Consider the following 26,973-nt stretch of genomic DNA (forward strand, 5'->3'; position numbering starts at 1 on the left):
GAAATTTTTCAAAAGAAATCCAATGTACCTCATGATGAAATTTTGCTTTAAATGAATCTGACTTTAAATTAAGACAGGAGTCCTCCAGCAAAATTAAATGGTCTCTTCAAGTAGCAGTCCCACTAAGTACTACAGACCCCAAAGATAGGTTTATATTATAACTGTCTTATAATGAACTAAGACTTTTTTAAAAGTTAACTTTGTCTTTGAAGAGTTTTATGTTTACAGAGAAATTGCAAAGGTAGAGAATTCCCATATACCCCACACCAATTTTCCAACATTATTAACATTTTCCATTAGTATCATGTCAGTAGCCCCTCTGAAGAAACTGAATGGATTCCCATCCAGTATTTGATTTGGATACCAAGACTAAGGATTCCACACATATACCATGAGGTTCTAAAAATGTTTATTACTTATATAATGAAGTTTTTAGGAAAGTAAAAAGCAGTCTTCACAAGGTAGTTCCAAATAGCTTAAGAGATCCAGGAAAGGAGACTGACTTAGGGTCTGTTTTATTAAAGGTTAGAAGCAGGGTGAGGTTTTCTGTGGGTAGGTAACAGCTAATGTGGTTTGAACCTCCTACATGTACCAAAGGAGGGAGCACCTAACCTTTATTATTTCCTTGCCTGGATATGGGGCAAAAAGGGAAGATGAATGGATAAGACTTAAAAGTTGTCAACATTCAAATATCAACCAATGGATCCAGGTTCTTTATTATTTATGGTCCATTTTTAACTATTACTAAAACAACATAAATATTTTCTTATTGACCAAAGTTAGCATTTTATTCAGACTCCCTTAGTGTATATCTAATGTCCTTTATCTTGTTCTAGGAGTTATGGAGCTTATCACATTACATTTAGTTGTCCTATCTCCATAGGCAACTCCTAGTTCTAAGTGTCTCACACTTCCTATTTTTTTATGACCATGGCAATTTTGAATAACATTATTCAGATGATTTGTAGACTGTCCCTCAGTTGAAAGTAGCTTTCCAAATAAAATCCAAATTAAAAAAAGAAAGATTATTGATCACTGACACCAAACACTTCACTAGATTTTTCTCTCTTATTATGTATCTATTTTAAAAGTTTATCCTCAATTACTTTATAAATTTCCTCTACTCTCTAAATAATTAACTTAGTAGCAATTTGATGAATACCACATGCTCATATTTGACACATTACTTTCCTAATAGATAGGGATGAACTTCTAAGGAAGATATTGTTTTTTTCCATTTACTATCCTGAGACTGTATGTAAGGGTATCAGCAAAGCTCTTCTGAATTTGTTTTGTAAGTACAGTTTGCAGCAGCCAATTCATTCTTCCAGTTTTTCAGCAGATAAAATATGCATATATATATACATTTCCTTATTCATTTTTATGCCTGAAGTGCCCCCTTTTCACCACTTTTTATGCATTGTGTCCTGTATTCCTTAACACTCATGTCAAAGTTTGCCTTTTTTACAGTTTTCTATAACTCTGTCCACCACAAAAAAGAACTCTTCATCCCCTCATTCAGAGATGAAATTTTGTTCCTCCTGGGACTTTACTTGTAGATAGTTTTTTAAAAAGTAATTAAGGTTTAATGAAGTCAAAAGGTAAGGCCCTAATTCAAGAGATGCCGGTCATATGTGTGCATATGAAAGGTCACATGAAGACACAGAAAGAAGGCAGCTATGGGCAAGCCCAGGAGAAAGTCATACCTTCCTTCAGCTTCAACTTCTCTCCAGAACTGTGAGAAATAAGTTTCTATTGTTTAAGCTACACAGCTTGTGGCATTTTGTTATGGCAGCTCTAACAAACTAATACACACTCCACATAGTATATTCTAAGATAAAGTGTGAAGTGTTGGTCTACCTAGATAGGTTGATGAGCCTCATAGGTTCAATGTGCTTGATAATCATTTCTTTATATTGGTTTATAACTAGAAAACAGCATCATAGATCTTGTCTATTTCTTATAAATCCTCAAATATATAGTCAACTAGAAATGATGGTTGGTTAAAACTATTTCTTTCCTTGTCAACAAAAGCTCCATGGTTCTCAGAATAAAAGCCATTGTTAATTAGGACAAAAAACAAGTGCAACAATACCTAGCATTAAGCATTCCTGTATGTCATACACTGGTTTCTGTGCTTGGCCATTGACAAGACACCGGAAACAATAAGCTTAAATCCAAAAGCAATGAGTTTAATCCTGCCTTGGGTTGTCTCCCATTGTCTGGCCAAGAAATACTTAATGGAAGATTTTTAAGAAGGCTGAGATCACAATTTTATCTCTTATATGTGAGGTTCGGAAACAACTGGGCTTTTCAACTGGCCCTCAGTCAATATTCACTGTACTTCATCACCAGGAAAAGCCATCCTGAGCAGACATGTGCCCTTTTCATCTCTGCTTGCTCAAATAAAGCAAAAAGAATTTCTCACCTACCAATATTATGACTTTTTAAACCCATTAAATACCCATACACCTATTTTCAAGGTATCACAGGATTAGATTTACCAAATATTTGTCATGGCAGGGCAAAGACCATCAGCTTTCCAACCTGCAATGTCTGCCTGACAACTAAGACAAAGTAACTCTTCTTTTAGGTAATGAATCTACATAGTCATAGTTTAGCATAGGAAAAAAGAGACTGGAAGAGATTGTATACAAGGTGTTTTAAATAAAATCATAGGATAATCTGGAAGAGCAGCATTAGTGACTCAGTTGAACTGGAGAGGAAACTGAGCTTCCAGGTATAGGAGCAGCAGATTAATGCAAGAAGCCAAAATGGAAGTAACAGACCAGCCTTTAGTCACTCAGGTAGCATAATCAGGAGGCTGACTCCAGTAAACATACATGACAACTCTGCATCATTTCATTGTCCCCCAGAAAGGGAACACTGGTGGAGGGACTGGTGGATTGGTGCAGACATGAGAATCATCTAACTGTTGAGGAAAAGTCAAATAAAGGGCTCCTGCAGTTATATGGTATATATATAATCACTTATAATGTATAAGGTTGCATTATTGTTATATACATATTTTAAGAATAATTAAGTATCTGGGGACCAGATTATGTTCCAATAATTATAAGAAGCAAAGACTTTAGACTGAACTCCTCTTAAATCTTTTAATAAAGTCTGAGGAGTACTATTTGCATTGCAAAGAAACACTGACTTAAGGCAAGTAGCAGCCTACAATAAAAAAGAATAGCAACAATTCCCACCTTCAATATCCCAGACTTTCCCTAGCTAATCACTTAACCTTTTATGCCTTTGCTAAAACCTCATTAGTAGAAAGGAGACCTGCCTACTAAGCATAATAGCAAGAATTTAATGGACTTTAGAGATCATCTAAATTTATGACTCAAAGCACTGAAAACCCAGTTCTTTTTATTTGAATTTTGAGAGCATTAATTGAGCATTTTTAATGGATTTCAGTTGTCAGACTAAAATAAGCAAAGTTCTCCAGGGGAATCTGAATTCCAGCAAATATTAAAGTCAAAGAAGTAAAAAGAAGAAAAAAATGGGGGAAAGGTATTTTGGTAATATAAATTCAGTTAACTAAGTTAGTATTGTGTTAAAATCTGTTTCCTTAACTTTAAAACTCACTTTGAAAATCTCTTTACCAGGGAAATTGATTCTTGAAACTATCTTCCATTGTCCGTAACTGCTTTTCTGGATTTTTTCTTTGTATGGTTTGCCTTTGTTTGGTTTGGTGTTTGTTTGTTTGAAGAATGACCAGAAAGGAGTCTAAGCAGGTAGGTATCTTCAAGTGAACATTTTAGTCTGGAATAAAATATGATTTCACTTTTTGAAAAGCAAAAATGGCTTTTGGATAACTAGTATTATCTGCATATCTGCCATAAAATGTTTCATCAGAAGAACCTGGTCCCCTGGCATACACCTGTAATCCCACTGACTTAGAGGCTGAGGCAGGAGAACTGCAAGTGCTAGGCTAGCCTCCACAAATTAATGAGATTCTGACTCAAAATAAAAACATAAAAAAGGCCTGTTGGTGCAACTCAGTGACAGAGCATCCCTAGGTTCAATTCCCAGTACTACACACACACACACACACACACACACACACACACACCATGTTTAGTCAGAGAAGCACATGATCATTGTGTAAAAAATCCACCTGTTCCCTCTGACTTAGAATGGTGCTCACCTATTTAACCTTCCAGATTTCATGTTCTCTGAGAAGCTTCCTTGATGCCCCCAAACAAGTTCAATGAACCCATCTATATGTTCCTAAGCACTAGGTACTTCTGCCATCAACATTTTGTTGCTATTTTGCATTTACCTTCTTGTCTCCTCCATTAGGAAATGTACTCTGTGTAGAGACTGTGCCTGGCTAAACACTGTTTAGTGCTATTGCACTAGTATGCAGCCTAGTACAGAATAAAACAATCAATTAATATTTAGCAAGAGGGTGATTGACCCCAGAGTTAACTATTTTCTTACTTGGTGACTAGGTTGGCTTCAGGTGGAAAGCCAATTAACTGGCATTAGTTTGGCTGCTTTTTGAGAGTCTTTATGCCAATCCATAGAGTGGACTTCTTTCAGTCAAGTTAGTTCTGTACATTAGGAGTGGGAGTAAATTTACTCTAAGCATGATGGAACACATTTTCATAAGTTGCCTCCTCAGTGTATATCAAAAAACTTGAAACATCTCAAGTTGTCCAACCATTCAGGATAGAAAATTTATTCCTACACCCATTTCCAATTTCACCTACCCCTTTGCTATCAGCATAATGAAGTGACTGATTCAAAGATAAACACATAATCCAAGTCAGACCAATAAGGATCTCTGAATACTCAACACCTTGATATTTTTCAGCTGTTGGAAAAAGTAAATAGTCTTTCTACCTCAATGTGAATGAAAACGTGTTTAGCCCCAACAGCTGATGACTTTGGGAATCATTAACTAAGAAGCAGAGTCAAATTCGGGGAGGAACAAGTTCATGGTGATATTGTTGGGACCTTGAATAAAGATTTACTTGAAGCTAGATTCTGCTTCTGCATCATTTGAAAACCTCTGACACATAAAATCAAATACATTACCTCTGAAAAGCAAACCTCTAAAACAGACCTAACAAACTTCTGTGATAGCAGGCAACATGTTACATTGAAATCACTTGTTTATACACACATTCCCCTCTACTGTGAGTCCTCTTGGCATTAATCTTATCTTGTAGGATAACACTTGGTACATTTTAGTGCTCTATAAATTTTTGTATAATTAAATTAATAAATGAAGAAGAATTGCAATAGTTAAATTTTATTTCCACATATTGCATTTATTCCATATAAATTTAAGTAATCATGTTCCTATTTTTTTTTGTATATGTTTCAAAGCTATTTGGATGCCAACATTTTTTACATTTATTTTTCTAAAAATTTTACAAGGAAACGACAAGCAAGTATAAATTTGTCAGAGATTGACTCCCTAATTGGATATCCTAGCTTATCCCTACAGGTATAAGGAAGTGAATATTTAAACTTAAATTCATAAAACAAAACAAATAATTTCAAATATGTTGTGATTCTTTAATTTACTTTAGAATAAAGAGGTCATATCACCTTTACTCTATAGGCAGTGTTTGCTATAAGCATTCCCTATTGGTATGCATAATTGGAAAATTAAAAAGCAGATTTAAGTGCAACATTACACTACAAAAATGTTAGCAAAGCCCCAGGGTTGACTGTGTATGCTATTATATATTTCTGAAAATTTACTCTGCCTGCACTAAAGAATTTTCAATAATTCCCTTCTCAAATAAAATTAGGGCATCCACAGAGATATATACTCCCTAATACAAGCAGCAAGTTCCCATTTTTCACCATAATGTGTTCTTAGATATCCTATTGGGAAGCAAAAGAATTAAAAAGAGATCTTTTTTGCTTTTATACAAGTTTTGTTAAGTTTAAAACTGCAGTTACCTATTCACATAAGCAAGGAATATTTACACATTGGTTAGGTGCTCTATTGATTGTGGCTGTCTTCTGGAGCCAAGAGAAAATAAAACAACTGGACTGTAACACTGGCTAGGCATCTCCATAATTAATGCAGAAGAAAGCCTGCGCCATAGGAAGAAATGCCTGGCATGGTACCAGTGTTCATTCAAGAGTCTGTGAAAGACAGGGCTAATTGCTTATGTCATTCTTTCCAGATTTATCTAGACTCATCTTTATAATTCTAAATACTGAGTTCCAAATTGTCACTAGCACTGATTTTGGAGTGTTGCCAACACTGTGTAGTGTTAGACCTAAGGCCCTAGACTTTTGTTGGTTGACTTACATTCCTACCACCAAGGAGCCACACTCAGCTGGTGGCAATGCCTTGATTATCAGAGATAAGCACAAGAGAAAGAATATAACATTTTAAGCCAAATTCAGTAAATCCAGGTCTACAAATAGTGACAAACATAACTTAAGTTATTGCTTAAACACAGAGGGTTATACTACACATTTTGAATTTCTTAGAAATTTCTATGTGGTTATCCATTATGGGGCATTTTAATAATAGTATAATTAAATTGTAATAATGATATGTCAAATAATTTAGTTTAGTCAGAACCATTCACTTCAGTAGGTATTTATTATTATTCTGTTGTATAGGCTGTTCATTAGTAAATTCTTTCAGGCCTTTGGAAAAAAATATGCCTCAGTACCTGTGCTCCAAAAATTTATAGCTTTAATATAAAAAATATATGTATAGAATTCTTCTTTCAGAACTGGCAGAAGTAACTCATGTTGGATTATTTATCACAGATTTTAATTTTAAATCATTAAAAATATAAAAATGAAGCACAACTATTTAAAGACACAAGATAGTGGTCAAATGCAGGCAAAAGAAAGTCATCGTGACATTCAAAATAAGGAAGCTGGAGTAGGTGAGATTTGTGTCTGTGTGCCTTGTTTGCCTTTGGACACACCCAATCAGTAGGGTATCTAGACTCAAGGAAAAAAGATATTCTTACTAGCTTTACCAGTCAGGGGAGCCTGATGTGGTGGTACACACCTATAATCCCAGAAGCTACGGAGGCTGACGCAGGAGGGTCACAAGTTTAAAGCCAGCCTTAGCAACACAGCAAAGCCCTAAGCCTTCAGCAACCTAACAAAGACCCTGTCTCAAAATTAAACATAAATAAGTAAATAAATAGATAAATAAAAAAGACTAAGGATGTGGCTTAGCGGTAAGACACCCCAGAAATAAATCCTCAGTACCAAAAAAAAAAAAAAAAAGTCAGAGAATGAGTTTCATTACTACAAAATCAGCAAAGTGAGAAACTACACTAAAGGAAAGGCCAATCAAAGGAGAAACCAAGTCAAATTTAAAAAAACATAAACCAAAATGTCTTGAAATACAAATCATATTTCAATAATAATCCTGAATATGAATGGCATAAACTCATGAATTAAAAGACATAGACTGGGGTTGGGGTTGTGGCTCAGCGGTAGAGCGCTGGTCTAGCATGTATGAGGCCCTGGGTTCAATCCTCAGCACCACTAAATAAATAAATAAATAGTGTGTCAGACTACAACTAAAAAAAAAAAAAACTATATATTAAAAAGAAAAAAACATAGACTGACAGATTGAATTTTAAAAAAAAGAGAGAGAGAGACCCAACAACATTCTGCCTTTAAGACCCTGATTTCATAGGAAAACATATCCACAGATTGAACGTGAAAGAGTGGGAAAAAAAATGTACCACTCCCATGGGCCATGTAAACAAGCAGGGGTTTGCAGCCTCATATCAGATAAAGTGGACTTCAACCAAAGTTAGTGAAAAGGAATAAAGAAGGACATTTCATACTGCTTAAGGGATTCATACATCAATAAGACATAAAATGGGACAACTATCTATATCAACAAACCCTTCTCAATTAGAAGAACCAAATAGACCACAACACACTAATACTGGGTGACTTTAATACACCTCTCTCAACACTGGATAGAACTTCCAAATAAAAACTACACAAAGAAACTATAGAACTCAATAATACAATCAATAATTTTTTTGTATTCCTTTTTTTATTGGTTGCTCAAAACATTACAATGATCTTGATATACCATATCACAATCAATAATTTGGGCTTAAGAGACATATAGAATATTCCATCCATCAACAAATGAATACACTTTCTTTTCAGCAACTCCTGGATCCTTCTCCAAAATAGACCATGTAACATGTCACAAAGCAAGTCTTAGCAAATACAAAAAAAAAAAAAAAAATAGAGATACTACTCTGCATTCTATATAACCATAATGGAATGAAATTAGAAACCAATGATAAAATTAAAAAGAAGATACTCCAGCACCTGCACACTAAATAATATGCTATTGAATGATGCATAGATAACAGAAGACATCAAGAAGGAGATAAAAATAAAACTTTTCAAAATCTATGGGACACTATGTAGGAAGTGCTATGAGGAAAGTTCATTGCATTAAGTTCATTCTTTAAAAGAAGAAAAAGTCAACAAATAAACAACCTGTTATGACATCTCAAAGTTGTAAAAAAAGAAGAACAAACCAACAACAAAGTTGTAAAAGACAGGAAATGATTAAAATCAGGGCAGACATCAATTAAATCAAACAAAATAAACAACTCAAAAAATTGACAAAACAAAAAGCTGGTTCTTTAAAAAAACAAAATTGACAAATATTTAGCTACCCTAATGAAAAGAAGGAGAGAGAAACTCGAATTACTAACATTTGTGATGAAAAAGGAAACTCAGAAGACAATTAGAAATTATTTTGAAAATTTACACTCCAGTAAAATAGAAAACCTTGAAGACACCAACAAATTTCTAGAGGCATATGATGAACCTGAACTCAGTCAAGAGGACATACACAATTTAAACAGATCAATTTCAAGTAAGGAAATAGAAGACACTATTAAAAACGTACCAACCAGAAAACCCAAGACCAGATGGACTCACAGCTGAGTTCTACAAGACCTACAAAGAAGAATTAATACCAATACTCCTCAAATTATTCCATGAAACAGAAAAGGAGGGAGCCCTTCCAAACTCATTCTATGAAGTTAGTATCATCCTGATACCAAAACCAGGCAGAGATACATGAAGGAAAGAAAATTTTAGACCAATATCCCTGAAGAACATTGATGCAAAGATTCTCAATAAAATTCTGGAAAATTATAAAAAAAATATGCTCGAGTGGGATTCATTCCAGGGTTGCAAGTTTGGTTCAACATATGAAAATCAATAAATACAATACATCACATTAATAGACTTAAAAATAAGAATCACATGATCATCTCAATAGACAAAGAAAAGTTCGACAAAATACAGCACCCCTTCATGTTCAAAACTCTAGAAAAACTACGGAGAGTAGAAATATACCTCAACATTGTAAAACCTTTTTATGCTAAAACTAAGGCCAACATCATTCTAAATGGAGAAAAATTGGAAAGATTCCCTCTAAAAATGGGAACAAGACAGGGATGTCCTCTTTCACCACTTCTATTTTATATAGTCCTTGAAATTCTAGCCAAAGCAATTAGACAGATGAAAGAAATTAAAGGAATACAAATAGGAAAAGAAGAACTCAAATTATCATTATTTGCTCATGATATGATTCTGTACTTAGAGGATCCAAAAAACTCCACCAAAAAAATTCTAGAATTAATAAACAAACTCAGCAAAGTAGCAGGATATAAAAATCACCACCCATAAATCAAATGCATCTCTATACGTCAGTGATGAATCATCTGAAAGAGAAATTAGGAAAACTATCCCATTCACAATAGCCTCAAAAAAAAAAAAAAAAACACTTGGGAATCAACTTAACAAAAGAGGTGAAAGACCTCTACAATGAAAACTACAGAAAACTAATAAAAGAAATTGAAGAAGACCTTACAAAACGGAAACATCTTCTGTGTTCTTGGATAGGCAGAATTAGTATTATTAAAATGACCATACTACCAAAAGTGTTATGCATATTTAATGAAATTTCAATTAAAATCCCAATTACATTCCCCATAGAAATAGAAAAAGCAATCATGAAATTCATTTGGAAAAATAAGAGACCCAGAATAGCCAAAGGAATCCTTAGCAAGAAGAGTAAAGCAGGAGGCATCACAATACCAGACCTTAAACTATACTACAGAGCAAAGTAACAAAAACAGCAAGGTATTGGCACCAAAACAGACTGGTAGACCAATAGTACAGAAAGAGGATACAGAGGCTCACAAAACATTTTAAAGGAACTAGTTAGAGGCATAGCATGTTCATAAATCAGAAAAAAAAATCGTTATTTCTAAGATGTCACTTCTTCCAAAAATCTATGAATTCAATGAATCCCATATGTAATCAAGGGGAGGCATTTTCTAGAAACTGATGAGCTGATACTATAATTTACATGGGAAATTCAAAAGACATCAAACAGTTCTGGAAGGAAACACTATAGTAAGAGCTTCCATGACCTGACTTTAACTCCTGGTATAAAGATACTGTAATATAGTAATATTGGTCTAATAGCAGGCAGAGAGGTCAATGTAACAGAATAGAGTCAAGAAAGAGACCAATTCTTATATATAAGTTAATTTCTACAAAAATACCAAGATTATTCAATGGGAAAAAGAAAGTCTTTCTTTGAAAATGGTGCTATAAGGATTGAACATCCACATTGGGGTTGGGGGAGATGCAGTGAACTCTATTCTACATAACAAAAAGCATAGGCAGTCCCAACTTAACAATGGCTTGACTTCTTCAACTTTATGCTGGTGCTACAGCTATATACATTCAGTAGAAATTATACTTTGAATTTTGATCTTTTCCTGAGCTTGTGGCATGCAGTATGATATTTTCTCATAATACAAGGCAGCAGGAGAGAGTTGCAACTCCCAGTCAACAGCTCAACAACAAGGGGCAACCAGTATTCTATAGCATAGTTAATTTTTTTTGGGGGGGGGAGGAATTTTTTTTTGGTTTGTTTCTTGAGGGGGGTGTGAGGGGATACAGGCATCCAATAAATTACATAAGATTTTATTATAAAATAGGCTGTACTTGACAATCATGGCCATCTGAACACTATAGTAAGTATTCTGAGCATATTTAAAATAGGCCATTCTAAGCTCTGGTCTAGGGTAGGTTAGATGCATTTTTGACTTATGACACTTTGAACTTATCAAGATGCATCTGAACTTTGAGATGAATCATAAACCTAAATTTAAAAGCCAAAAGCATAAAGTACCTAGAATAAAATATAGGATATATTGTGAACTGGAGTTAGGTAAACATTTCTTAAACAATATAGAGAAAGCAATAACCATAAAAGAGAAAAACTGATGCATTAGACTCATTAAAATATCAAATGTCTGTTTTACAAAAGGCACCATTAAGAAAATAATAAGGTAAGCCTCAGACTGGGAGGAAATATTTGTAAAACAATATGTGTAACAAAGTATTTACTTTTAGAACATATGATTAATCCCCACACTTAAAAGAACAAACAACTCTATAAAATGAGCATAATTTGAACAGAAAACCTTCACAAATAAAGAAATACAAATGATCAATAAGCTGATGAATAAAAATATAAAATGTTCAGTATCATTAGTCCTTGGGAAAATGCAGATGCACCATGAGGACAAATTTGAGACCAACTGTCATTGTCACTTAAGAGGGCAAAAGTTTGTTATTAACTTTATAGAGGAAGGTGTCTTGAATAAATTAGGATTTGAATTGATCCTTAAAGTTGGGATTTCAAAAGGTAGAAAAACACCAGGGAATTTCTCACTGAGAATGAAGCTCTCAGGTTAAGAGCCGAGCATGTTGTCATCAGCTTAAATCCAGGTATTGCTACTTATTAGTTATGTTCCTGAAGCATGCTTTTAAACTTCTCTTATTCTCATTTTGTACATCCATGAACTGGAAAATAATACCTATATTTCAAAATTGTTGTGGTAATCTAACATGTATATAGTGCCTAGTACATAAGTAACCAAAAATCTGTAATAAAGTATTTACTTTTAGAACGTATGATTAAAAGTCTGTAGTGTTTATTAGAAACAATATACCAAATGATCATAAATAAACAAAGCACTGAGAGATTCTTTGGAGATAACTAATTTGCCTTTCTTCAAAATGATTTTCATATGTGTGATAAAAGTATTAATTCATAAAAGAAATTGAAAGGTAAGGTGAGGAATCAAATTTAGACATGAGTACCCAAAGATAAGTTGAATATCATTCATGACAAAAGAACTCCTACTATATTAATTAGAGAAATGTGTCTGTTCATGAAACATATTGAGTATTCCTAATCTGAAAATCTTAAATATTTCAAGATCTGAAACTTTGGGGAGATTGACATTTAAGACACAAGTAGAAAGCTTCACACATGACCTCTTGTGATAGTTTGTAGTCAAAATACAGATACACTAAAAATATTGTATCAAATTGCCATCAGGCTATGTGTTTTAGGTACATGTAAAACAAATCAATTTCATGCTTAGACATGTGTCCCATCCCCAAAATACCTCATTGTTAAAGCCAAATATCCCCAAATGTGAAACCATCTGAAATCCTTAACACTTCAAAATTCAAGCATTTTGGATGTGCATAGAGGATTGAAACTAATTCTAGTTATTTACAGATGTGTACTTATTGCAATAAAATATCCAAGGAAACAATTTATTTGTATTTTGCTCATTTACCAACAAAAAAAAAATGACTAATTTTCTGACCTGGTGCTTCCCAAGGGAGTTTTAAGTTGGCTGTAATTTTTTAAATTTGTTTTATAATTCGGCTGACTATATGCTCCTGGAATTCATTGTCAAAGGTGTTTGCTTGCAAACATTTTGGGGCACAATGAAAATCTAGAGACAGAAGCCTAATATCTTTTCACATATTAACATATTATCACAAGAAATAGCATCCGGCTGGGCACAAATCACGAGCCACTGAAGCAGGAACAAACTTTATTTTTGAACTCCACCAGCAACTCCTCCCGAACACCACGCGGCTCGTCCAGGGACCAGCCACCGGAAATATCTTCTCCGGAAATCCCTCCTCCTGCACTTCTCCAACCAATGGGAACTCCCGGGGAATCCCCAGGAATCCCCACGAGAACTCCAAAGTAGCTCAAGAACTCAAAAGTAGCAGCTGAGGCGGATAGTAATGCCTCGCCTGTCAATCAATACTGTTGGCAAAATGCCAGGGGCCATACAGACTCAGCCATGGCTCTCAGCATCTCCCCCCTTCTGTTTAATTAAACAATAAGCAATGTGGCTTAGGGACCGTGCCTGTTAGGTTGTCCAATACAACATATGGTCCTTACCCGTCATCAGATGAGCTGACCTCTAGGCATCAGCCTCCTGTCTTAGGTTGGTACCACTGCAATTGGATCATACCCGTCACTGACTACCGGTCCATCATACAGCCATACTTGTGGAGAGGCCTTGGCACCAGTGGGGGGGGGGGGTGAGGTTGTTTGCCTCACCTCTGTTGACCCCCAAATTTTAGACCATCACTAGTAGAAGGGAGGAGGATGCAAAATGCCATGACACTAAGCCAATTGAGGGCTCCTTTGAAAAACTGTACCACCGGTGACACCATCAGCAAAGATACTCCAGCACTACCACAATTCGTTGCACCAACAGATAGTTCACAATGCATACAAGTGATACATAGTCCAGGCAAGTTCTGCAAGCAGTTCAAAGCAGAGAAATCCATCCATATGTCCATTTCCTCCCAAAGTAAATCGACTTCTTGACTGAGCATCACTTGTTGAGTTATTATTCATTGATGCATCAGTTTATACAGTTTGTTGTGATAACTATCAAAAAAGCTGTAGTTTGGTTTTATCTTTGTCTTCACTGGCACTGGGATGAAGATAGAAATTCTGGCAATGATGCTAAACAAAAAAATACGTAACATTGCAACAGGTACTAAGAAAACAATTTTCTGAACAATTTACATTATCCTGAACAGAATTATTAAATATAATGAAAAGGAAAGGTGAAAGTAAACAAACAGATCTGTTAACCTCCTTATTTGTTCACATATTAAAACAATCCTCAACAGCTGTTTACCCAATTTAATTTAACCATTAAAATCACGTGAATAAAAAAAATTTGGATCAATTTTTTCATGAGCGCTCCTCATATAAGATATATGGACATATGCACACACAGACATACAACATCAAACACAAGTGTGCACACAAACATACAACACATAAGACAATAGTAAAGGTCTTGTTGCTTTACACAGGTGAAATCTCCATTGCAATGTTTAAAACTCCACAGTCAAAAAATAAAACTGATCAGTAAAACATTAACCTAGGTCTGTATGAGCTCAAAAAAATAAAATAGAACTTTATGGTGTGGGAAAAGGCAATAATAAAATAGATATTGAAAAAAGCATCCTGGTTAATCACTGTTGCAGATGTAAGAATAGCCAAGCTGGAGCTCTGGATATCAGCTGTTATGGATTTGAGTCAAATCATCTTCTTTTTAGTCTGTAGAAATTGCTTTGGTTAGTCTTTCTGGAATCCAAATAATCTGTTGTTCTCTCTGTGGAAACACACAAACAGAACCCTGACTCCAGACAATCATTGGGTCAGGACCTTAGTTAATCTCTCTGGAATCCCCGGGAATCCGCACGAGAACTCCAAAGTAGCTCGAGAACTCAAAAGTAGCAGCCGAGGCGGATAATAATGCCTCGCCTGTCAATCAATACTGTTGGCCAAATGCCAGGGGCCATACAGACTCGGCCATGGCTCTCAGCACTCCCCATTTTCAGAAGCATCTAACTCTCAGAAATATTGGGTAACTCTCTTAAAAGGATGAAATAAATCAGAATATGAAACTCTTTCATAAAAACACTAGTTTTTGTTTAAAGTGGTCAAAGTACTTCATGTATACACTCAGTGACTGGAACATAATGTTGATTCCATTATTCAGATTTTCAAAATTGTTGGTTTGCAGCATAAGGCAGAGTGCTGTGGGGATTAGAAATAAGACAATACCAAGTCCCTGATTCTAAAGACTTCAGGCTCTAATTAGGCAGATAAAAGATAAATTATGAATAGAGATTTTTGTTTGTATGTTCATTTGTGGGGATTTTGTTGTTTGTTTCTTGGCTGCAGTTACACAAGAGGGAATTAATCATAATTCTTAATATTTAACACATTATGAACATTGGTCCATGAATGATTCTTTTTATTATCTATTATTTATATCATTTATGTTTTAAAAAATAATAAAATAAAGGGCTATGGTTACACCTCAGTGCTACAGCGATTGCCTAGCATGTGGGAATACTTGGGTTTAATCCCCAGTCCTGGAAAAAATATAGTAATAATAATAATAAGGACACCATAAATGTACCATCTATCTCAATAACTAGAATCTAAATAATCATTGTCTTCTTTGCCCTTTTCCCTCACACAGGAAAAGAGCCCACTTTCTGATGACTCAACGGAACTGGTCAGATTTGAGCCAAGGATGACCAGTAGGATGCAAATAGATGGAAAAGAATACCCATATGTGAATAAAAGGTAGAGGAAATTCTAACATAAAATATTATAAGGAATTTATGAAAGAGGAGGAGGAAGCAGAAATGAATTCAACTGAAGTGCTAATCTGTGTAAGGGCTTCATGGGAGACAATGGAAGATACATCCATTGGTCAAGAATGCTAAATGCCACTAAAAGTGTCCTAAATTTATCCTGAAGACAAAAGGGAGACAGTGAAGAACATTAAGTAAGGAAATAACTGATCAAAGCTGTATTTTGAGAAAAATCAACAGGATGGAAACAGATTCGAATTAAAGGAGAAAAATCAAAATCAAAACGTTCAGTTCATAGTTATATAAGAAAATGTCACTGGAAATGACATCTGCCTAACATTCTAGTAGTAGCCACTTCTAGATTCTCACAAAAGTGAAAAACAAAGACAGAAAAGTCATAAAAATCACTTACATGATTTTTAAGTGATTAACAAATAACCTCAAATTTTCCTTTTTAAAAGTTCAACAAGACACAGCTTAAAATAAAAACAAGTATAAGAATCATAAAATGGTGCTCGCTTTGGCAGCACATATACTAAAATTGGAATGATACAGAGATTAGCATGGACAAGAATGACACGCAAATTCGTGAAGCATTCCATATTTTTCTTAGAGCCATGCCTTTTGGGCATATATTTTGTTTCTGGAGAATAGACTCTCTCTTGCTCTCTACTTTCTGATCATCACGTGAGCTGCTTCCTCTTCCCTTTACCACATTTTTTCACTATGATGTTCTTCTGCCTTACCTGGAGTCCCAGGAAATGGAGCCAACTGTCTGCGGACAACCGTGATCCCCAAAATAAAACTTTTCTCCTCTAAAAAAATCATAAAATGTTGAAGAGGTACTGGCACTGTAGCTCAGTGATAAGAGTACTTACCTAGCTATGGGCAAGGCTCTGGGTTTCATACCCAGCAACCTCCCCATAAAAGTTGAAGAACAAAGATTAATCAGTAAAACACTAATAAAAGAAAGCAAGAAAACACAGACAACCATATTAATTTTAGGTAGTGTGTATATAATTGAGTTCACTTGAAATATCTGTGGGATAAATATAAATTTTCCCAAAAAACTAGACAACGTAAATAGATCAAAAATAATAAAAGAAACTAAAAGATTTTTTTTAATTCTAGACAACCACCAGATGGTTTCACTGTTGTGTCCTTATTTCCAAAATACACCAAAAACAAAGATACTTAAAAATGAAAACTACAAGCCATATCTCTTATGAATATTGATGCAAAAATACTCAACAAATTACTAGCAAGCCAAATTCAATAAAATATTTAAAAGATTATACACCAATATTATGTAGGATTTATTACTGGAATGCAAGGACAGTTCAACACATGAAAAACAATCAATATACAATATATCTATACTACATAAGAGCTGGGCATGGTGGCATACACCTATAATCCCAGCTACTCTGGAGGCTGAGAAAGCAGGATCACAAGTTTTGGCCAGCCTAGGCAACAGAGCAAGATCCTATCTCAAAAGAAAAGAAATGTACTACATTTATAGAATGAAGGACAAAAGACACAAGATCATCTCACTTGATGCATAAAAAGCTTTTGACAAAATTCAACACCCTTTCATGATAAAAGCACTCAACAAACTTCAGATAGAAAAAAATCATCTCAATATAATAAACACCATATGTGAAAAGCCCAAAATCCAAAATTAATACCACACTCAATAATGAAAAATTGAAGTTCAGAAACTCTAAGTTCAGAAACAACGCATGAATGCCTATTCTTGCCATTTCTAGTCAACATGGTATATGCTAAATGTCATGGCCAAAGCAGTTAGACAAATATTTTTAAAAGCATTCAAACTGCAAATGAAGAAGTAAGATTATTCCCACTCACAATGACATGATATCAGAGAGGAAAACTCTAAATATTCCCTCATAACAAATTCATCAGAATTGCAGGATTATATAATCACCATGCAAAAATAAGCTCCATGTTTTATACACTAACAATAAACAATCTGAAAGGAATTTTTAAAAACCATTCCATTAAATTGGTATTGAAAAGAATACAATACTTTGGAATAAACTTAACCAAGAAGTCAAAGACTTACACACATAAAACTATAAAACATTGGTGAAAGAAATTTAAAAAGACAAAATTAAATGAAACCCCCATGTTCATGGATTAAAAGAATTAATATCATTTAAAAGCCCATAACTACTAAAAGTGACTAATAGATTCAATGCATTCATCAACAAAATCCCAATGACATGTTTTACAAATAGAAAAATGCATCATAAAATTCACATGGACTCTCAATATTCAAATGGAATAGCCAAAATAATTTTGAAACAGAACAAAATTGGAAAACTAATACTTCCTAATTTCAAACATTAATACAAAACTATAATCATCAAAACAATCTGGCATAAAGAAAGATTTATAGATGATTAGAACAAAATAGTGAGCCTCCAGATAAACTGTCATGTATATGGTCAAATGATCTTTTGACAAAGGTACAAAGACCCCACAATGGGGAATAATAATCTCTTCAACAACTGGTACTAAGAAAACTGATATCCATATGCAAAGGAATAAAGTTGGATCCTTACCTCACACCACATAAAAAACTTAACTCAAAATGGATAAAAGACCTAAATGTAGGGCCCAAAATCAAAAATCCTACAAGAAAATTTAGAAGGAAAGCTTTATAACATTGGATTTAGCAATGATCTTTCAAAAACACAGACAATAAAAGCAAAATACTGGACCTAGAAAACTTAAAATCTAGTACATTTCAAAGCAATCAAGATAGTGATAAGGAAAAACCATGTGCAAGTCATATATCTGATAAGGAGTTCATATCCAGAATATATAAAAATAACTCCCACAACAAAAAAAAAAAACACAATTTTAAAATGGGCAAAGAACTTAGACATTTCTTCAAAGAAAACATACAAATGCCCAATAAGCATATGAAAAGATCTCAATATCACTAAGTATTTGTGACATGCAAATTAAAACCATAATGAGGGGCTCCGACTGTAGCTCAGTGACTGAGTGCTTGCCTCACATGTGTGAGGCAATGGGTTCGATCCTCAGCACCACGTAAAATAAATAAATAAATAAAACAAAGATCTTGTGTCCATCTACAACTAAAAAATTTTTGAAAAAAAAAACATAATGAGATATCATTTCACAACCATCAAGATAATCTGTAACTTACTTTTACCATGATGTGCTGCCTCATCGATGACCAGGGACTGAAACCTCCAAAACAACCCTTCCTTCTTTTTAGGTTGATTGCCTTAGGTATTTTATTACAGTAACAAAAAACTGACCAACAATAGAATAGAGATGTGAAAATCTATAATAACATGCTGACAGAATTTAAAATAAACTAAAAGAATCACTAATAATGACCATTAATTAATCTAAGGAATTCAAGAAAAGTTTAATGTTAGGAAATCACTTATGTAATAGAAGCATATACCAATATGTCTAAACAAAAATCATATGCACTATACACGGTGAAAATAAATTTAATAATAGTAACCAATTTTTTTAAAAAAAAGCTTTCTAAATAGTAATAAAATCTGCTTGAAATGATAGACCATTGTATAATGTGCTCCAACCCCAGTAACACCAATTCCTTGATGTGCAAAGGTAGTTGTTTTAATTCATAACAGTAATAGAAAGCAAGAATGGACCAAAAATTGGGCTGGGATGTAGCTCAGTGGCAAAGCGTCTGCCTTGCATTTGCAAAGTCCTGGGTTCAACCCCGAGTTCCAAAAAAGACAAAAAAAAAAAAAAAAAAGAACCCCACCAAAAAAATAAGATTAAAAAAAAAGAATGGGCCAAAAATCATAAGGAATTCCTTAAAAGCCAACAGTAGACTGGATCAGATTGAAAAAGGAACACAGCTAAAAATGCTCAGATGACTGCAAAAGACCAGAAAGATCTCTAGGGGTACTCCACACTTGCAACTGGTGGATAAAGGCACCCCAGGAAACCAACAGTGTTATGTGGATGAGGGCAGTTATCAGAGCAGCAAAGAGATAGGAAATTCTGCCACATTCCACTCTTCTCTACTCCCCACAGCACTAACAAAACCCCCAGCTCTCTCATATTCACTGGAGGCTGTTGTTTAAGGAAAACCCCATTAACAGAAAAAGGAGATGGGCCCCAACCATATAACAAAACCAGTATCACCAAAATGAGATAGAAAACACAACAGCAAGACCACACCCCAGAGAAAGAAAGATGATTACAGCAAATCGGGAGAGACTTTACAATCAGTTTAGTTTTTCAAAAATATGATTAGTATCTTCAGATAAACCATACAGACTATTGCATTCATTAAAAAATGAAAGTGGATAAAAAAAATTGTACTGAAATCAGTAGGAAATTTATTTACTTAGAATGAATCAAATTTATCTGGAAAGATACTTAGATGACATTATCCAAGAAATTTTGAAAAGGAAATGAAATGTTCTTATCAGATATTAAAGAAATTAAAACAGCAAGGTGTTGGCATAAGAACTGATAGCATAATAATCTTGGTATATAGTAAACCTAAATACAATATGACAACAAAAATCATTGGAGAACTAAATGTAAAAAAATCTTCAAAGCAAATTTCCCAATCAGTGGATGTTTATGCAGCAAAAATTTTGATATGCACTTTTGAGTGAAACTCTCCAAAAGTAATTTGTTGCTTGCTTTCTTGCATTCTGAAACAGTTTCTACAAAACAAAACCCATCTTCCCCTGATGACTCAGTGTCATTATTACAAACATCAAGTACAGCACTATGACACAGTTATACCCACAGGAACAGCAATCTAGGATTATTTTCCCCATACTGGGTCTAGATTTCTAGGATTTTTTTCATTCTTATGTGTTCTTCTACAGCTTTTTATAACTTTTTATCTTAAACACACTGAATTTTTAGAGCTGGAAGGGACCTCAGAGATTAATCTGTTCAACCCACTCATTTTAGAAAGGAGGAAACTACCTTCCTCCTCCACTATGAAACTCTGGCCGTTTTGCTGTTTTAATGTGCCTGCCATGAGCAACTCATATCCCTTTTCTAATTTTCTGCTTCTAATCTGACAACTGGGAAGCCAGATAATCTGACAACTGGGAAGCAACCTTGTTAGAATTGTACCAAAAATAACCATAATCTAAATGAAAAACTACGCTAAGAAAACAGAGTAGGAGTTTTAATGTTGTTCTCTGGGGTCATGCATTGTAGTAACTTGAAATCTCCTTCTCCTCTCTTCCTGTTTTGGAAAGGTGTTTACAACATTGAAGGTTTCCTCATGAACAACTTTGACACAAAGAGTGCCAATGCTCTGAGAATGAGGAACTTGTCCCCTTATGGACCATATGTTTCAGGACTCGGAACCTCAATTTTTCCACCTGTAAAAAGGATATGAATTCTACCTGGGAAGATAGTTAATGGATTAAATGAGGACACAAGCTTTACACAATGCTCAAAGCATGATTTGTTTTCTCTCTACTTTTGCTCAAGCAACAGAAGCCATGTTAGAACCCAAATTGGCCCCTCAAATGCTTAGTCTGATACCTGGTTTCTACTTCTGGGAACCCTCTCCCCAGTCCTAACTGTCCTCTTGGTTCCTGAGATGGCTTCAAAAAATTCAGCATTATTCCTCCAAGCATATCCCAGACACAAAACCCCAAGTACCATCCCAGACTACAGGCCGGGAATGGCACCTCATTTAGAATGGCACCAACTACAGGTCAGGAATGGCACCTCATTTAGAATGGCACCAACTAGCTTCCTGCAACACTCAGGAGGGGCACAATTCTGGCAGCATTGATCACATAAGCTAAAATATTTAGCCCAGGGATTTTATTCTTTTTTTAAAAATGAGGACCCCTTTCAAATGTCAAAACATTTTTCAAACCCACACTTAGTAGTAATTATACTTTTAGTATCAGTTGATTGAAAAAATAAAGAATGACAAAAAGCTACTATGATAGCTTAAATGTTCTTAAGTAAATTTACATTTTATTAATCATAACCACACTGACATTTATCAGGAAGGAAAATCTATTTTTTTTTAAAAAAAAAAAGGAGATATACTTTCAAGCTGCTTCTGCATTCTGGGAAAGTGCAAAATTCACCTCAGAATAAGTCATTCCTTTGTTTGGGAAGACATAAACCTTAGGCTGTGAAAGAGAAGGTTCCAGGCTAGTCTGATGAGGGGGTTGGGCGAAGAGAACTACATTGTTTTGCATAATGAAAGATCTGCCCAGAATGTGAAGGTTCGACTATGCAATCTCAAAAATTATCAATCAAGGTTCCAGGAAGAAATAGATTGCACATACAAATTGGAATAATTCAGGGAAACCACTCATGGAGATTTGGGAATCCTTGGAGGAGAGAATGCAGCAACAAGAGAACATTCCAGACCCATAAGGAGGAGAGAAGGGGTCACATACAGGACCCAGAAGGAAGGAATCATGCCACAAAACAGCCACCATAAGACAGCAGTGACTTCTAGTCAAGGGGCACAGCAAGTGCAAGTTGGCTCTACAGGCAGGTAGTTGGGGGTGACCTCTCCCTCACCCTCATTTATCCCTCCCTGGCTCAGTTATCCTTCTCCATTGGCCGAATCCAACCAGCCATTTTTCCAGGGAGTAACTAGCATGGATAATAGTGAATAGACACAGTTGAAGGGACAACCTGACCTCAGTCATGTCAAGAGTGGCACTTCTGGACAAGTATGAATATATGTGGACCCTCGTGTACACCAAGGTTAGCGCCCCCCCACATCTCACCCCTACTCACTGTAAAGGATGTTTCAAGCTAAGAGAGATGACTAAGATGTTCCTGCCCCCAAGGACCTCATGTCTCTAGGTGGTCCTCCATAACTACATAACCTATTTGATTTTCATCTTTAAAGAGGATATACGATCTACCATAAACAGGCAGTATTGTCCATTATCTTCTCTGTAAAGATTAAGGGGTAAGACACCATCTCTGAAACATCAAGGTTTGATTCAAGATTCCAGGTTCCCCTGGATAACTGATTAAATTCTCTAAGCCTTTCCTTATTTGTAAGATGGAGACATGGGAAGGACAGACCCTAACCCATGGGGTTGTTGTGAAGATTAAATAAGACATTCAGCATGTAGCTGAAGGTTCGACTAATAAATGGTAACATTTATTACTAATCCTCCAAGTTTATCAAAACCAGAGCTCTATCTGCCATGTCCATATTCCAGGCAACAGGTGGGGGAAAGGACAAAAAAGAAGAACACATCCACCAATCATCTTGAAGGAAGTCCCCAGAAAGCCAAAACACAGTGTCACTAACATCTCTTCGGCCCAAATTTAGTACTATGACCACACCTAGCTAGAAAGGAATCTAGGAACTGCTCTCTTTATTCAGAGCAGCCATATCTCCAGGCAAAAACAGGGATTCTCATAGGAAGAAGATGGAGGTTGGGATTAAGCAACCATCAGTATCTATTGCAAGGGATAGAGACCTGCTGACTCCCTTCTCTCAGGCTATTCTCTCACTCAGAAGGCTAGCCTGCTTCCTTTGTCTGAGATTACTAGGCAGATTCACTACCTCCACGTGCTCTTCCCTTGCTGGGCTGCTCTCCAGCCTTTTCATCATCAGTCCATTTCTTTTAAGATCTAAGACTTAGCTCCAAAATAGCCCATGTTTCAGCTTTTGCTATCTTCTTTAAATAAGTACGTATATGTATATAAGAAACCTGGTGATTGAATAGTTTTAGCACAGTCCCATCCAAACAAACTGTATGTCCTTAAACAAGTCACTTCTCACTTCTACTCTCTGAGTCTCTAGTTTCTCCCATATCAAGTAGAGTGAATAATGTACACCTCACAATTCCACAGGGAGGCTCAAAGGAGATTTCTGCAAGTGAAAGTGGTCTGTGAACAATAAAGCAATAAACATCTATTAGCTGTTACCATTTCTCCCCTGAGGTGTTTCTTCTTGTTAGTTAACAGAAGAAGAAAACTGAAGTTGTTTGTGGGAAGTGTTGTCTCCTGGAAAGAACAAAGCAGAAACGCCTGTTTCTTCTCTTCATTCTTTCCTTCTCAAGGCAAAGCTGTAAGAGGATTCTGTCCATTCTTAAAACCTAAATACAAGCTGCAAAGGAAGTTCAGACATGATGAGCACAGATGACTTCCTTCGAAGAGAAAGGCGATTTGGAGAAGTCAGAATGCCCCTACAACTGCTCATCACAGCAGAATGAAAACCAACAGCAGAACTCATACCATCAAAGGGAATGAGTCATAGTACCTGGTGAGGAAGCAAGACTTCAGCCAGACATCAGTCAGAAGAACTAAATATTACGGCTCTTGAAAATAAGCCAGATGAGTTCCTGTAACTGTGAATAACCCAAAGAGGACCCCTGCCCTCATACATGAAGCTAAATACAAACATTTGCTGATAGCATTAAAACAATAACTGTATCTGCTCAGATTCATCATACATCTAATACAGATCCAAATATACCCTTCACAAGATGTCATCAAATAACTACTTTTGTCTCTTTTATTATAAAACAAAATGCATATGCTGGGAAGTGCCTATAATATTCATGGATGTGTTTACAATAGTTTTAAAGCAAACCCTCATGTAATTATCATTCTTGTCAAGAAACAGGACATTATACCACCTCAGAGACATGCCTCTCTGATCACAATTTCCTTCCCACCTAGAAGTTATTGCTAGTTCTCAAGATATATATTTCCTTCATCTTATTTACATTATTTTTGGGGTACATCCCTAAACAATGTTGTTTATTTCAAATTTTATATAAATGGGATCACATGTATGTATTTTTTAATACTTTGTTTCTTATGCGCAGCATTATGTTTGTGACCCCAAAATATTGACTCAAGATATGATGCAATATCTGAAATCTAATCTAAATTATACATCAATTTGTGTTTTAATAAGCTCTCCAGGTAGTTCCATTGCATGCTCAAGTTTGGTAACTATTTCTGGATAGTATTATGTAAATATACCACACTTTATTTATCCCTTATGCTATTGATATACATATGTATCATTTCAAATTTTAGAGTTTCAAGTTGATTTTTTTTTCATCAAGAACAGAAATTCATTTTCTTTCAGTCTTAAGAGTCTGGGAAACCCAAGTTCAAGAGCTCCTTGTCCTTGTGAGGGCTGCTTACCACCATGATGGTGCCTTGATGCTGCACTCATTGAAAGAGAGGACCACTGTGTCCTCACAGGCAGCAAGTGAAAGGGCCATTGTGAATCCACTCCATCAAGCCATTTTATAAGTGCACAGAATTGCATTCCCAAGGGCCCCCTCCTTGTGACTAACCCCCTCCCACAGACCCCACTCAGTACTGTTGCATACTTCCTGGGCAATTGTTTGAACATGAAGTTTGGAGGAGACAAAGCATTCAAACCATAACATGAAGGAAGGTGAGGAGAGCCACTGGGGGAAGGAAAGATGGAAGGAAGAACTGGCAGAGTCACCATGGGCTGCTAGGCGGCTAAAGGAGGTTGGGAGAATGTCCAAAACAGACCTGCCCTAGTAGCCCTGCCCCGCGGTGACTGGCTAAGAGTAGTCTTTGAGAAGTGTGGACTGGTACAAATACAATGGGAAAAAGTTCTCAGGAGCAAAGAGACCTTATTTTCCCCACAAAGCCAGGGAACCCCAAACCCCACCCCTTCACCTGACTCCTCTGTCCTTCAAATCTTTACTTGATCTCTGAGAATCTCTTGGGGATACTTGGGTCACATTCAAGTTGTCTGGAGTACTCTGGGTCCTTTCTACCTTCATAATATACCCATGAACAAATGGTACATTGGCTACAGTTCTGTAATGAAGCAAAATTATTCTCTTGAGGGTGTCCTCTAGTGTATGGTGAGATATGCATACACCATAGGACCCCTAGGTCATGGGTCAAGTTGAAGCCATGCCCACAATACTTGCACAAAAAGCACTTCTCAACTAAGGGACTTCAAGGACTTTTGTGGGATGACTTATTGCTAAATATTTGCTCACACTCCAGGCACCCAAAACAACTCTCTCCTAAGTGTGTGCCTTCATGCACAATGTGGTTTGAATTACTGGCATAGGGTTTCCCAGGCTCTTTACACACACAATATTTCTCCCCAGAATGTGTCCTCTAGTGTCTAAGGAGATTTTTCTTTACACCAAAACTTGGCTCACACTGTCTGCACACAAAAGGTTTCTCCCTTGAATGTGTCCTCTGGTGGAAAAAAGGGTTGACTTTTTTTTTTTTATTCTGATTTGTTATATATGACAGAGGAATGCATTACAATTCATATTACACATATAGAGCACAATTTTTCATATCTCTGATTGTATAAAAAGTATATTTACATCATTTGTGATGACACGTAATTTGGATAATGATGTCCATCTCATTCCAAGCGGGTTGTCTTTTGAATAAAGCCTTGTCCATATTCCTTTCATGCATAAGCTTTCTCCCCTGAGTGCCCTCTGGTGGAAGCCTTGTCCATACTCTTTACACAAAAGAGTTTTCTCTCCTTAGTGTGCCCTCTGGTGTCTGAGATTTGATTTCAAGCTAAAACTCTCCTCACATTGCCTGTACACAAAGCTTCTCACCTGATTGTGTCCTTTGGGGTGTGACAAAGTGTGATTTTGGCATCCTAAGCACTCCTGGCATCCTAAGTGTGTTCTCCCATGCAAGGTGAAATTTGAGTTATTGGTACAGGCTCACTCACACTCCTTGCACACAAAGGGCTTCTCCACAACCTGTGCCTTCAAGTGCTTATTGTAGTATGACTTATCCCTAAACCTTCCTCCACACACCTGACATCCATAAGGCTTCTCTCCTGAGTGGTCTATCATGCAGAGCAAGGTCTGACCTCCTGGTACAGGCCTGCCCACAATCCTTGCACACAAAGGGCTTCTCCCCTGCGTGTGTCATCTGGTGTGCAACAAGGTGTGACTTATGGTCAAAGCCTTCCCCACACTCTGTGCACTCACAGGTCTTCTCTCCTGTGTGTCTCCTATGGTACAAAGGTAATGCTGATTCACGGTTAAAACCCTGTGGACACTTCCTGCAAATAACATGTTTCTGCCTGGAATGTGCTTTCATGTATGAGAGTAGCTTTGTCTTCAGGATGAAGTGTTGTCCAACCTCTACACAAACCAATTCGCCATCTTGAATTTTCTATTCCTTTAACTCTCTTTCCTCTTTCCATAAGACTTTCCCTTTGGATTTGGCTGGGCTCTATTTTTGTCATTCTGTGCCTTCTCCTTTAGCTTATTGATTATCTTGGGGGTGGGCTAGAAAAATACCCTTGAAGTCTGCCTCTCCCTTCTAAAAGGGCATTGACAGCCCCTTTTCTCTTGCCTTTTTGCTGTTTCACTCTGGCAGCTTTTGGTCTTTTGATTTTTGAATTCTAGAATTGTAAAATTCAAT

At 35.9% G+C, this 26,973-nt stretch overlaps 1 protein-coding gene and 1 pseudogene across 1 annotated transcript in view; one reads left to right on the forward strand and one right to left on the reverse strand.

The window, feature by feature from the left end:
- The window catches only part of Htr7 (5-hydroxytryptamine receptor 7), an 86,954-nt gene that overhangs the window by 32,696 nt on the left and 27,285 nt on the right, over positions 1-26,973 (reverse strand). The window lies entirely within an intron of this gene.
- LOC143381705 (U6 spliceosomal RNA) lies at positions 16,049-16,145 on the forward strand (annotated as a pseudogene).

Source organism: Callospermophilus lateralis, chromosome 15 (genome assembly GCF_048772815.1).
Source record: "Callospermophilus lateralis isolate mCalLat2 chromosome 15, mCalLat2.hap1, whole genome shotgun sequence".
NCBI lineage: Eukaryota > Metazoa > Chordata > Mammalia > Rodentia > Sciuridae > Callospermophilus > Callospermophilus lateralis.